Genomic DNA, 14,515 nt, shown 5'->3' on the forward strand with positions numbered 1-14,515 from the left:
TTACAAAAATAGGTACAGATACTTGCCTCCCTCATTTTTATACCTTCCTCTTTAGTTAAACCCTTTATAATGTACAATAAATCCTCTAACTTTACTGATACAGATACTGGCTTCCTCACCTTCACAGAAATGTTTTTTTTTTTTAAAACAGCTCTATATTCCATACATGTAGTTGCCATGACATTTATTCCGTCAGCGATACATTTGTCTGTTGCAATAATTCAAAATTCATTTACCAAAAAAAAAAAAAAAAAAAATCACTTCTAGAAACATTTATTAAATAATGATAAACATTGTAGCTCAATTGAATGATAGCTGACATAACTTGATACGTACAGGCAGTTTATTAGTAAAGAAATGAAAAATTTATATAAAAAAAAGATTAAATTTCATTCAGCATACAAATGAGTTAATACTTTTTTTATCCTATTAGAAGAACTAACTTACCTTTTTTACGATATCCTTAACAAAAGAAATGAAATCATTTAATTGAAAATTCAATGAAGGTAACAAATGTTATTGCCGTACAACATTTTTCTTAGTAAACAGTCAGATAAACAATCGTAATTCATTCAAAACGAAAAGTAATAATGATCCGTGTGCACCTCCAAGTATTTTTCCAAACTTCTTTATAATTAAAAAAAAAAGCAGAATTTTAGTATGTTATATTAATCAGTGATCCGTTAAAACGTTTGTAATGAATCATTTTCGAATAAAATATCTTATTTCTGAGAATTGCCACCGTGCACAGTAATACAATATTCAAACATAAGATCGTGATACTTTATCCGTTGCAACGTATCAAGTGGATTGTATGCATTAAAAAATAATTGTGGAAAATGATATCCTATTTCTGAGAAACGTTTTCGGATAGGATCATAAATAATTCGGATACGAAACGTTACAATTTAAAAACAATTGCCAATACTGAAAAGTGAAAAAGTTTGAATCTGTAGAGGCTGTATTCTAGCGTCCCAGGATACTTTTCCTGTTTTTTGATTGGCAGACGATTTGCAGCTCGATTTTGCTTCAAAAGGAACTGTGACCGTGTCTGTTGAAATTCATTTCTTGAACTTCGATGGCGGTCTTTTAAACGGAATATTATTTGCAATTTTCCTTTGTGTATTTTAGAATGGTGTATATTTTATAACTCATTATTTCATTCTCGTTCCCTGCTACAGACGATAATTATCACTTCGAACAGAGGATGCAAAAGAGTTTGTTTTTCAACGGAAAGAAATGAAATGGCGTGTAACTTAATCGGTCGTTCTTTTTCAAATTTTCTGTTCCGTAGTTAGTATTTATTTTACCAGTTAAAAATAGGAAGTGTCTTTTTATCATATTGTAGTCGTCGAATTCTGTAAGTGTTCTTTTTATTTAGCAATTAGAAAACCAGAAGTGCAGTGCGGGAAAAAAAAAAAGAAAAAAAAAAAAAAACGCCAACCGGGTGCTAAATTGCGTCATTTTATTCCTTTTTCTAACGCTTCTTTTGGAATATTTTGGGTTTAACACTGTAGCATGTCAACAACTGTTTTCGACGGACATTTCTTTTGGAAGGAAAGTGATTACTGTTTTAGAATCGAAAGTGAAATGATGAATGTGAGCAATTGAGTTATATGTCAGATTATCCTACCATTGGTGTTTTGTTATGACGTGTCAAAATTGTTTTCCAAACATAATCTTGAGATGTTGTTACAAAAAACTGTAATAAAATTTATATAGTTATTTCAATTCTGCCATGTGATTCAGGAATTTTGGCTCATTCTGATATGTTGAGAAAGCAATAGAATAAAAAAATTGCAAAAGCTACTGCAGTTGGAAAATGGGTAAGTTTTTCTAAAAAAATTTTCAATGGTTTGTTTGTAGTTTGTATTAAAATCTTATAACATCATCAGTTTCTTTTATATCTGCTTTTAGTGTTTACGTTCAGATTTTTCATTATATCTGATTTTGTAATTTTGATTCCAATCACTTCAATAAACCTGTTATGTTTAATTGCGTACCAAGTTTCTCGTTAAGTAATCTCCTTGGTAGTATAGGTAGCCCTTTTTGTGACACATTAAAACTTTACTGTTTCATTTCCAAATTTTCTTCCTTTGTGTTCTTCAATTTGTGGATAAATTCCTATTCATTCTTAAATAGATTCATAATCTGCATTCACTTTGTTTTTTTAGAATTGCAAAACAATTCAGCATTCATTGAGTGGTAACGTGGATAAGTTCTTGCTATCTACAAATCTAAATAATTCTGACCAAAAAAATTTTTTCTATTAAATTACTAAAAAGTGAAGTACAGTCCTTTCAGCAAGGCGTGTTATTCGAAATTACAATTTTGTACTGATACTTTTGAAATGAATGACTATTTTTTGTTTTGTTTTGAGAGCGAGTGCTGAAATCCTTTCCAAATGATTGAAACATCTGGAATTTCATAAATTTTTGGTGCATAAAAAAATACATTTTCTTTTCAAAACTTTGTGTTTTGACCGTGAAAATAATAACACAAGCAAATAAATTTCCTTTAGTCTATATATATTAGACATCAATTTTTATTACATGTGTATTTTACACACATTCACTTCGTTACACTTTTGGCTTTCAATTTGAGTTGCATGTCTCCCCCCCCCCCCCATTGCACACTTTCACTATGTTGGTGTGGTGTGGAAGTATGCAGAGTGCAATTTTGGTTCATTTCAATATGTAATTTATGTACGTGGTGTCTTTACAATTCAATAAAGAAGAAGCATAAGTTTCAGTAATGATGCGGACAAATTTGAATTGATGTCTCTTGTTTTCGAGAATTAACTTTGGTATTGTAGTGACCGATTTTAATTGAACATTCTTTTAAGTATTTTCTAAAATAATAACCTATTTTGGTTTAGAGGGAGCCTTTTTCTGATTACAAATTTAAATGTGGTTTTTGTGCATTAAATTCTTACCCCCCCCCCCCCTATTTTTTAAAGTTTCAACTGTTTTTTTCTAGTGTTAATTTCATTGTGATGTATTAGTTCGCATCTCTTAATGTTAATTAATTTTTTTGGTTACATATATTTCTTTTAAATGAAATCAAATTGAAAAATGAACTGCTTGTTTTTGTTTTGTTTTGAGAGTGAATTCTGAATTCATTTCTGATTGCTTGAAACCTCTGATTTTTTATAAATTTTGAGTGCATGAAAAATACTTCCCCCCTCCCCCCAATTTGTGTTTTGAATGTGGAAATAATATCACGAGTAAACAACTTTTGTGAAATAAACTTTCTTTTAATTATATTTTTGGTTGTCACTCTTGCTTGCATGCATCTTTTGACCATCCCTCCCCCCCCCCCCCAATTACAATTTTGTGCTGATAGTAGTGAAATGAATTCAATTTATTTTGTTTTGTTTTCATGGAAAATGATCAAATCTTTTCTAAATGATTGAAACATCTGGAATTGCATAAAGTTGTGGTGCATAAAAAATTAATTTTGTTTTCAAAATATTGTGTGTGTGTGTATAAATATTAGACATTAATTAAAGTTGTGTGTGCATTTTACACAAATTCACCCCATTATACTTTGGCCTGCCAATTTCACTTGCATGTATATCCCCCCCCCCCTGCACATTTTCACTGTGTTGGTGTGGTGTGGAAGTATGCAGCATGCAATTTTGGTTCGTTTACATATGTAATTTATGTACAGTGTGTCTTCACAATTCACTACAGAAGTATATTATCTAAATTTCTCTATTGATTCCGACAATATTAAATTAACAGTATGCAGCATCTCCTGTTTTCGTAAATAAGTGAACGTTTTTGTTAGTATTTTATAAATTACTTACCACTTTTGTTTTTAGAGGGAGCCTTTTTGTAATTGCAAATTTAAATTTGAATTTTGTGCGTGAAATCCCCCCATCTAGTGTTCATTCCATTTCGATTTATCAGTTCACATCTTTTAATATTCGATATCATTTTATGTTGCATTTTTTTTATTTATTTTTTTTTATGAAATTTAAGATGTTTTCATTTTATCGATTCCATTCAATATGTTCCTGTGGTGTGGAAGCTGTTGTATTTCCTTTGAATTTATTTCCATATGCATTTTTCTCATCTCATACTTTTGTGTGTTCATTATATGACATGCTCAATAAATTACTATTATCATTCAGAATGTCATCCCCCCCCCCCCACACACACACAATAATTTTGTTCCTTTTAATGCTGTACAGTCCTTGCAGCAATGTGTATAATTTATAATTACAAATTAGTATTTGATTTGTTTTGAGAGTGAGTGCTCAAATCATTTCTGAATGTTTGAAACTTAAATTTTTGGTGAATAAGGAATGAGTCTTCTTTTCCAAATTTGTTCTTTTGACCGTGAAAGTTATTTAACGAGAAAACAACTTTTATGAAATCAACTTTGTTAAATTATATATTTGGTTTCTCTTTTGCTTGCATGTGTCTTTCAATCCTCACACACGCATTCACTGTGTTGGTGTGGTGTTGAAATATGCAGGATACAATTTTGGCTCATTTCCATATGTAATTCATGTGCCTTGTATTTTTATAATTTAGTAAAAAAACATGTTCCATAAATTTCTGTATTGATTCGGACAATATTGAGTTAGCAATTTATGATTTAATTACCCCTCCCCCATTGATTTTTTTTTTTTTTTTTCTTATAGTGTTTAGTGTAATATTTTAATTTATATTTTCTAAGAACTAAAGAGATAATTTTGTTTTTACAGTGAACGTTGGAATAGTTTTAAAAAAATGGTCATATAAGATTTCTTTTATTCCATTTAAAAGATGTTATTTTGTTTATTTTTAAAAAGCTTTTCTTCCTGCTGTACTATTAATTTCATGTTCATTAATTGAAGTTTAAATTTTTTTAATGTTATTGCTTTTGGTTTCATGCCTCATATATATATGCGTATGAAATTATAGATGTTTTGTTTGCAATGACTTTATCTGTATAGTGTTGGTGTGGTGTGACAGCTGTCAGAATGGCATTTGAATGCATTTTTTTATCCATTCTGCATGTTCTAGTTTGCTTTGTGTTTCTGATGTCTTAACGGATCACATTATATCAATTGATCAAGATAATATTGCTTTATTTTTTCTTTCAATCCTGTTTATATATGTGTCAGTTACTTTTTCAAAATGCATTTAATAATAGGTTAATTTGTTTTATTCTTTATTATTGTATAAGGCTAAAAATTTATTATTGTATAAAGTTAGTTACTCATTAACACGTGTTTATTCTATAGAAATATTCGTATTAGAATATTAAAGGAAAGTGACTGGTGGTTTGTTGACATTCTCTGAAACAGTGATTAACAAGTTCATGTAATACAAAAATTCACTGAAACATTTTAAATTCAGTGAAGCACATAAAAAACAATGTTTACAATTGATTTGGTTATGATTTCTTTGAAATCTTTTTCGAAAACAAATATTTTATTTTGTATTGAATAATAAATATCTTAAATTATTATTTGTTATAAAAGTTTTTTTTTTTTTTTTTTTTTCCCCTTCAATTGCATTAAACTAAGATTACCACTGCTTACTTAAATTATTATTTGTTATAAAAGTTTTTTTTTTTTTTTTTCCTTCAATTGCATTAAACTAAGATTACCACTGCTTACTTTACTAATGTCTTGATAATGTCACTTTCTTTAAATAAAAAAAAATAATGAGTATGATATATCTTATTATTATTTGGACACGCTTTGAAGAATTTTAAGCTTTGCATGGTTCATAGCATTTGTAGTTCATTCCCCCCCCCCCCCATATTCTCTGGTTGCTATAAAAACAAAAACTGTTAGTAAAATGAAACGCTTCTGCTTTCTTTCAAAATTTTTTTTTATTTTCTGGTTCTACAAATGAATTGGTAGTTCTGCTTTGAAAGTAGCAACCAGGTAAGTTGCAGAAAAGACATAAAAATGTTAATATCCTTGAAACAAAATATTGTTCAGTGTAATGTTCTTATAAGATGATTTTAAGTTTATATAGTGTTTTGTTAATCCTGCTTTGTCTATATATGAATTGCATGACCACTCCCACCTTACTTTTGTTTTGCACATAAAATTCATATTTTTAAATTTTGCTTTGTACATTTATGCAAGCTTCATCACCCAACTGCATATTTCCTTTGTGTTTTTGAAATTTATTTGGATATTGAAGTGTGAAAACCTTCATTACTTGCTTTTTGAATGTAAAATCACAGTGTGAAAGATTTGTTTATGTATGTGACATGATATCAAAATGTACTGTTTTGATGATGCTAATTTGTTTGTTTCTGTTTTGCAGAAAATTTTAACATTTATCAATATGAAATTTTATGAAAAATTAAGTGCATAATTGTTTCTTCATGTGAACTGTAGGTTTGTATCTTTTCTTTTACTTTAAATGAGTTATAATACATCTAATTGCATCTATTTAGCTAGTAAGGAATTTTGGGATTAGTAGGTCTAATGAATAACAAAATGAGTTTAAGTTTACATTTGGAGCTTATATTGTTTATGAAAGTGATAATTCTTATTTTTTATTATAAAACTGGTTATTACCCCCCCCCCCCCAATTTACATTCCTCACCTTTAAAAGTATACATTTCCTTCCAATGTATTTAATCCATTAAATGCTTGACAGTATTATATTGAATTTAATATTTTTATGGTGAAAATAATCATTTCTAAAGTTTCCCTCCTTTAAATTTAATTCATGAGTTGTGTATTGCACTTGACTGAAAATATTGAAAAAAAAAAAAAAAATTCTTATGTATAGACTTCTGTTTGACATTTTTAAAAAATTAATAATAATAAATGTTATAAGGAAAATAAAATAAAAATGTATTTGGTAAAAGAAAATCTTAAATGCATATGAAGAAAAGAGAAAAAAAAAAAGTTCCGATGAGTAACTGAAATTAAAATTCTTCTGTTTAAAATTCCTTTTCTAAAATTAAAAAAAAAAATGTAACAATCAGTTCCGATAGATAAAAAGTTTGTTGTCATTTTTCTCTTCGGGAGGGGAAGTAAATGTACAATGTTGCCATTCATGAAATGAGTTGTTATTATTGGAAACTGAATAGACACCGTAGCGGTCATGGTGAGTAAGTCATCCTACACCACTGATTGGTTCGATGGGATCCGAACATGTGATCGCAATCTTAATTATTTCTTTGCTAGGCGGTTTAATCCTGATTAACTGTTAACCGAACTGATTTCAACGGCTCTTCATTTGAATTTCATTTGTCCGTTGGTTGTCGGCGTGTGTGCTCTTCCATTGTTTGTGCTTTTCTAGAAATCTTTTTTAATTTCTAATTAATTTTTTTTTTTCTTTTGTAGATGGATGTTTTGCATATTTACTGAGCGGATTTCCTCTTCAAGAATGAGTTTTATGGATTGCGTGTGTTTCAAGATTAAAAGAGAAACTGCCGAAAAGAATGTCTTTGTGTGCGAGAGAGGTTTGAAGAAGATTTTAATTTTGTTTTCATCTGTGATGAATTCTAATTCCGAAGTGTTTGTGTATGATGATTTTTAGCAACTAGTCGAAGCTGAGTGAATTTCCCGGATGATATGTGTGAAAGTCATCCTGAGAAATATTTCTATCTGTGCTAGAAAAGTTTGAAGTTCATTCATTGACCTTCAACTTCCATATGTTGCGACTTCTTTTTTAGCACATTTTTTGATTAATTTTAACAAGAATGGAATGCTTTCACTGGTTTATCCTTCATGAGAATTGAAATTTGTGACAGTGAAATTAATTTTGCTTTAAGAAGGAACATAAAAATTGCAAGGTAAGTGTTTATTTTTTTATATGTATGTTTGTTATCTATGTTATAACTTCTGTAATATGAATTTTGAACGTAGTGATGATACATCTTAAAAACATTGGCATTTTTATTCAATATTGAAATTTATGCATCCTTTATTTTCTTAATACAAGAAAAATTTAATTATATAACCCTTCCATAATATGAATTGGAAATAAATTTCTTCTTGTAATAACTGGATGCATATTTGATTTAGTAATGAATTCACTTATACATTTCATTTTATTAATACTTAGCTTTTTTTCATTAATTGCTATTCCACTTTTGTTTCTCACGTATGATGAAGTACTTTGCTTTTGTAATCTAATTGTTCATAGATACAAGAAATCATTTTCCTTTACTATTGACTTGGTGTATATTAATATTACAATTTAGATTTAGTTTTATTTATATTGATTTTTCACTTCTTATTCTAGTATAGTGTAGTACTTTTGCTTTAGTATTACTTAATAACATACACAACCCTTTTATGTAATGAATAAGAAATCAATTTCCTTTATAAATGACTTGGTGCATGGTTAATTTTATTCAGTTATTTAATATTATTGACTGCTCAATTCATAATAAAATGCTTTGCTATAGTATAATTTTACTACAGTGTTGAAGTGATAACAATCAGTTTCAGTAATTGTTAAAGTTTATACTGTTTATTATTTAATTTTGCAACTATATTTTTATTATGTGCAGTGAATTAGTTTATTTATTAATAGTTTCATGATAATTTAACTTATTTGATTTTAGTGTAACCTAAATATATACAAAGAATTTTATTATAATCAATAATATTAAGTAAAATAGTACAGATTAATCGTGAAATTAAAAGGCTTGTTTGTTATCTTAAAGGAACAAATCATTGAGTGTTTTCTCTTCAGATAAAGGCACAAAGGTATTGGTTAGTTACAAGGTTAGAAAAAGAAAAATATATAGTATTGTAAGTTATGCATATATTCATGATTAAACTGTTTAGTTAATTGTTATTATTAGTGTATAGTTAATAATTTTTTTACTAGCAATGTATACTGTTCTCTCGATATCTCTTCTTCGCTGTACTGTGTTTAAGTAATTCAGGTTATTTATATTATAAGAGTTGTTATTAGTATTGGAAAATGATTTATTTATTGATTGAAATTATACTGACATTTCTTTTTAAAGTTGAAGATTTAAAATCTAACAATAAGACTGAATTCAGTTTCACAGTGTGCACACCCCCCCCCCCCCCTCTTTAAGAATGCCAACTTTTAATTTAAGCCTATTTATTGTAAATTAGTGAAAACAAAAATCAATTCATTGTTGTTGTTTTTTCTCCCTTCATTTAATTGTGTTTTTCCTCATTTCAAGTCTATTTAGTAGAAATTTGTTTCTGTTTTTAATTTGAATAGTATTGGATTGCTCGAATCCTGTCGAGCAGTGTCCAAGTACATATTCTTTCCATTTTTTCTTTTTATTGCACATCTTTCATGTGTAGCTGATATATTTGCTTACTAAATTTATTTCTATATAATTTGAATTAGTATATTCATTATTGTTTTTCCTATGTAAATAAATGTTGCTTCATCAGTACTGTTTTGTTTGTTTGTTTACATTTTTACACACTAACACATAACATTGTTTATATGCATTGAGCTTTGATACATAACATATATTTCATATTAATTAAGTTAATTGTTGAAAAGTAGAAGTGTTTTTAGCAAATTTAATATAAATCTTAATGTTTATGTTTTCACATATTCACTGTACCATGTCTTGATGTGTTGTTATGCATATTTCTTAAATTCCTAATGCATTTTTACATTCATATTATTTTACATATGACAGTGAACAGAAGTTTCCTTTAGAAATTAAAAAATTATCAATGAACTTATCTTCCAAGTTTCTGTGGTCTTGTTTTGGTTATGCATGTTGTCGGTTTTTACACCCAAGTGTTTAGAAAATGTGAGTTTTTCTGAATGTCTACTTTTTAAATGGTAAATAAGTTCCCAATAGTTTGCAGAATTCAATTTCATAATTGCTATCCTGTGAGAGATTTCACTGAAAAATAGTATATTGGTTAGTTTAGTTGAGTTATAAATTTTAGTCATGTATGCACATGCGGGTTGATTGTTGGCATACTGTATTACTTTCATACTATATTTATGCATTCTGTTAAGAATACTGTTTGAAATTTACACAGTTTCAGATATTTGATTCAATTTTATAAAGAAATATTAGCAGAAATGGTGTTTGTTTGGTGTTGTGTGTGGTTTTTGTACTCTGCCGGTATTGCTCGTCACTTAAGTTTTTACATGGTTTTTAAATTTTTAATGCTTGGGAATTTTTTGGAAATAATTTGCACTGTTCAATTTAATGTGTTTGATTTTGTAAGAGGTTTCATTTTGGCAAAGCAGATTATTTGGTTCACTGCACTTAATGGTTTTTGGTGGAGGCAAATCTTGAATAGCTGTTGTTGTGTTGTGATTATTTTGAATTGCATGCTGGTGATTAACTTATTGAAGATTATGTGACATTGAAGTTGATAATTTCTACGTATGAGAAGAAGTTAAATGTTTTTGTTGATTATTATTTCATTTCTGGTAGTCTTTGTTTATATAGATTTTCCATATTTGGATTACTTGGGATATTCAATTTAATTGTTTATAATGTGATTACATCATCCTAGCAAGTGTAGTTGAAGGTGAAAGAGTGTTATTATCTCATCAACAACTTTATTTTGTAAAGATGAAGTCTGAATATTGAATGGGCATTTAGGATTCCCCCCCCCCCCTTCTGATGGCAGTTATCAATGAGTGAAGGCATGTCAACTGAACTTCATATCCTATTTTTTATGAATGAAATGAAGAAATTTTGAAAAGATATCTACTTTGTTATGCTCTAACATGGAAGAAGAATGTATAGTTATATGAAGCAGTTTTATAGCAGAAAGAAGATGAAGTTTGTGTACAGTGTAAATGACAACAAAAAATCAACCTTTACTTTCAACTGAAGATAAGAGAAGACAAACTGGAACATAGATGTCACTCTTCTGAAATGATGTGTTGATCATTTTCTTCATACAAAGAGATGCTGGAAGACAACATATATGAAAGCTGTTTCAATTTTCATTCAAAGAATTTTAGTGGAAAAGACTTGTTTTGATGAAAATCCATAGGAAGCATTTCTACACTGAGTTTTCGGATAGGAGTTTGACTGATTTCACAATGTTAAATAGCATATTGTTTACTGTGTTAGGTGTTAATTCATTATTTCCATGAATAGTTAATTGTTACTATTTAAATACATGCAATTTATGAATTCTTTAGAGACTAAATGGACAGTATAGTTATGAACACTATTAAATCCATTGTTACATCAACAATGATGCCCAGTAACAATTTATGATTCTATTATTCTTAGCTAACTGTAAGCAACAGTGAATATTGTTCTTAATACTTTTCAACACATTGTTACATCAACAATATTAAAGGCAACAATGAAGAACAAATGATATATGTGAATAATAGTATTAAAATCTCTTCATTAACAAGGTGTTTTGATATTTGCTTCATTGAAGAAGGATCATAGTGAGGTAAGTGGATTTAAGTTTATGAATACTGTATTTGACACACTTGTAAACAAAAGAGTGTTTCGAAGATTCCACGACAACATTCAATTAACAGTGTCTGCTCCTTTTTTTTTTTTAGTCCAAGTATGAACTGTAATAGTTTTAAAAATAGGACTTTTATGAATATTTGGGTACACTGCATTCAATATTTTTTTTCACATTAAGGATTTTAAATGAATTTGAATATCTAATACAAACTTGCAATGTTTCTTCGTAGAACATTATTCATCCTTGCATATTCACATACCATTTTTACCAAATTAAATTGATAGCAATTAAAATATATATTAATTACACTTCTTTTCTATATAAGAAATCTGAATTTATTAGTAATTTTTTAGATTACATAACTTTTTTTATGTTTGAACTATGCTTTAGAATAGGATTTCTTCTGTCTCGTTGTACTGAAATGCAGTGTTATTGAATTTTAGACAAAATTTCATAAATATTTTCATAAAAAGTGTTTTAATTTGAAACACACATGCTTTGAAGGAGGATAATAATGATGTTAATGGTTAGAAAAGTTATCATTTTCACATTTGTGAGTAGAGAATTGTTACGAGGATTCCTCGGTGACATTCAAGTTGCAGTGTGCACTACTTATATTTTTAAAAAAATGTAGATATAGTACATCAGAAAATGAATTTTCATTGATAATAAGAGTTTTACTACATTCCTAATTTTATTAACATTATGGATAAGGTAATTTAGTTATTTTCATACAAACATGTCATGTTTCAACACAGAATATTCTTCATCGTTACATATACACAGATCATTTTCACCAGATTTAAGAACTACCAATGAAAAAAACGCATTACATTTAATTTATGACTTTTTAAAGATAGTGAATTTAATAGTAATTTGAAGTTAATGTATCTTGTTATGTTTAATGCTTTTTAATAATAATGTTAATAGTGCACATGCATTATGTTTGAAAATGGAATTGACTTTATTGTACTCAACTGTGCATTCATTGAATTTCAGACAAATATTAACACAGAAAATGTTTAAATCTGAAACAATGTATCATTGAAATGGTTATTATAATGTTTGTGTACATGTCAGGGTTAATATAAGTTAGTTTGATCTCAATGGTTTGTGCCTGAAATGGTGAAGGAAAGATATACCATTCAATATATAATTATATAACTGTATTTATACATTTATTTTTATAATATAAAAACTTGTATGTGTTCTTTTCTCAATAACAAGTACATTTGACATTATTTAATTGTTATTTACAAGAATAAACCTTACAAGTAACTGATAGTTTAATGCGTAAGCTTGTTTCGACAAACAGTATTTACTGAATTATTGAAAATCGTAACCTAGCACATTAGAAACATTTCACACATCATTAACATAAAGAAATGACAATTTCTATGTTTGTTAATGTTTTGCATTAATTAAAGAATTATCATTTTACATGCAGCTTTATATGTGGTATGCACTTACATGTTTAGCATTCAGATGGTTGTTACAATGTTTGTGTACACATAAGAGACAATTTATGTCTTTTTGATATCAATGATATGTGACAGAAATGATATTGGAAATATAAACCACTCAGCATGTAACTGTCTTACACATTAACCTTTTTAATATTTAAACATGTAAGATGTCTTTCCTAAATAACAAGTACATTTGACACTTTTTGAGTATTCTTTACATTAATAAAACTTACAAGTAACTGACATAGTTTAATGTGGATGTTTGTTTCGACAAACAGAATTAACTGAAATGTTGAAAATAATAGCTTAGTGTTTGTACTTAGCACATTATTCTAACAATGTTTACATTTAAAAAAAAGAAGATGACAATTACAATGTTTTACAGAATAATCATTTTATATGCAACTTCATATATAAGTTATATGCACTTGTATGTTTATAGTTAACAGTTTATAAGTATTTTATTGCATTTCACATAACACTAAATGTAAAAATGGGTAAATTTCATATAGATTAAAGAACATGCTAACTTAAACATTTGATGAAACATGAGAAGCAATTAATGTATTCTTATTGTAAACACTGTATGAAGAAAGAAGAACCTTGCAGACATATTGCAGTTGTAAAAAACACTCTTAATAACTTCTTTGAATTCACTGAATAACTTCATTGAATGTTCAAACTTTGTGCCTGTATTTAACACAATGTAAGTAATTTGTAATGTTCCATTTGATACAGTGTTTACATGTATAATGAATGAAACATTTCACATGAACAAAAGAATGCATTACAACATCTAGAGTGTACAATTGTTCAGTAATGTAAAATTACACACAGGTTGGGCTTTTATACAAACATATTCATATAACTTGTTTCAACATGTAATAATCACTTGCATATTGCAGCTTCAAACTATATTACAGTGCATTTTACATGACATTGAACTTTAAAAACAACTTGTAACATGTAGAAACATTTCTCATTAAGTAAATAAGAAGCTGAACATATTAATATAGATACTGGATGAAACATTTGAAGAAATCTATGTATTCATTCATTGTAAATATTGTATAAAGGAGATATACTTTAATTAGAATTGGAAATAACAATCTTAATAATGTATGCCTCTATTTAACACAATATAAGTATGACATTACACTTCACATAATGTTTATATGAATAAATACATATAAATTTTACATTAATATTAGATAGAGGTTAAAATTTCAGTGTAAGGTAAAATGACACATGTACTTTATAGTAAGCATTCTTCATATAAGTATTATCTATTTACATAATCTGTTTGAACAAGTAATAAACACCTATGAGTAGAATCCACAAACTATATGTTTGTATTTAACATGAAATAAGTATGTCAGTCACATTTTAAACAAGATTAAACATAAACAACAGGAAATAGGAGAAAGGTATTGCATTTCACACTGTATTACAAGTAAACAATGTTAACATTTTGCACAGTTTGAAGATGAAGCTTAGTTAAGATGAAACATTCTTTGAATGTAAATGTTGTTTGAAGAAATAGGAACCCACGCATAAATTATAGTTGTACAAAGGACTCTAAATCATTTATGTATTGGATGTACAAGCTTTATGCCTGTATTAAACAGAATATAACATAAAATTAAACATTAACAAGAGA

This window comes from Argiope bruennichi, chromosome 5, assembly GCF_947563725.1.
Source record: "Argiope bruennichi chromosome 5, qqArgBrue1.1, whole genome shotgun sequence".
NCBI lineage: Eukaryota > Metazoa > Arthropoda > Arachnida > Araneae > Araneidae > Argiope > Argiope bruennichi.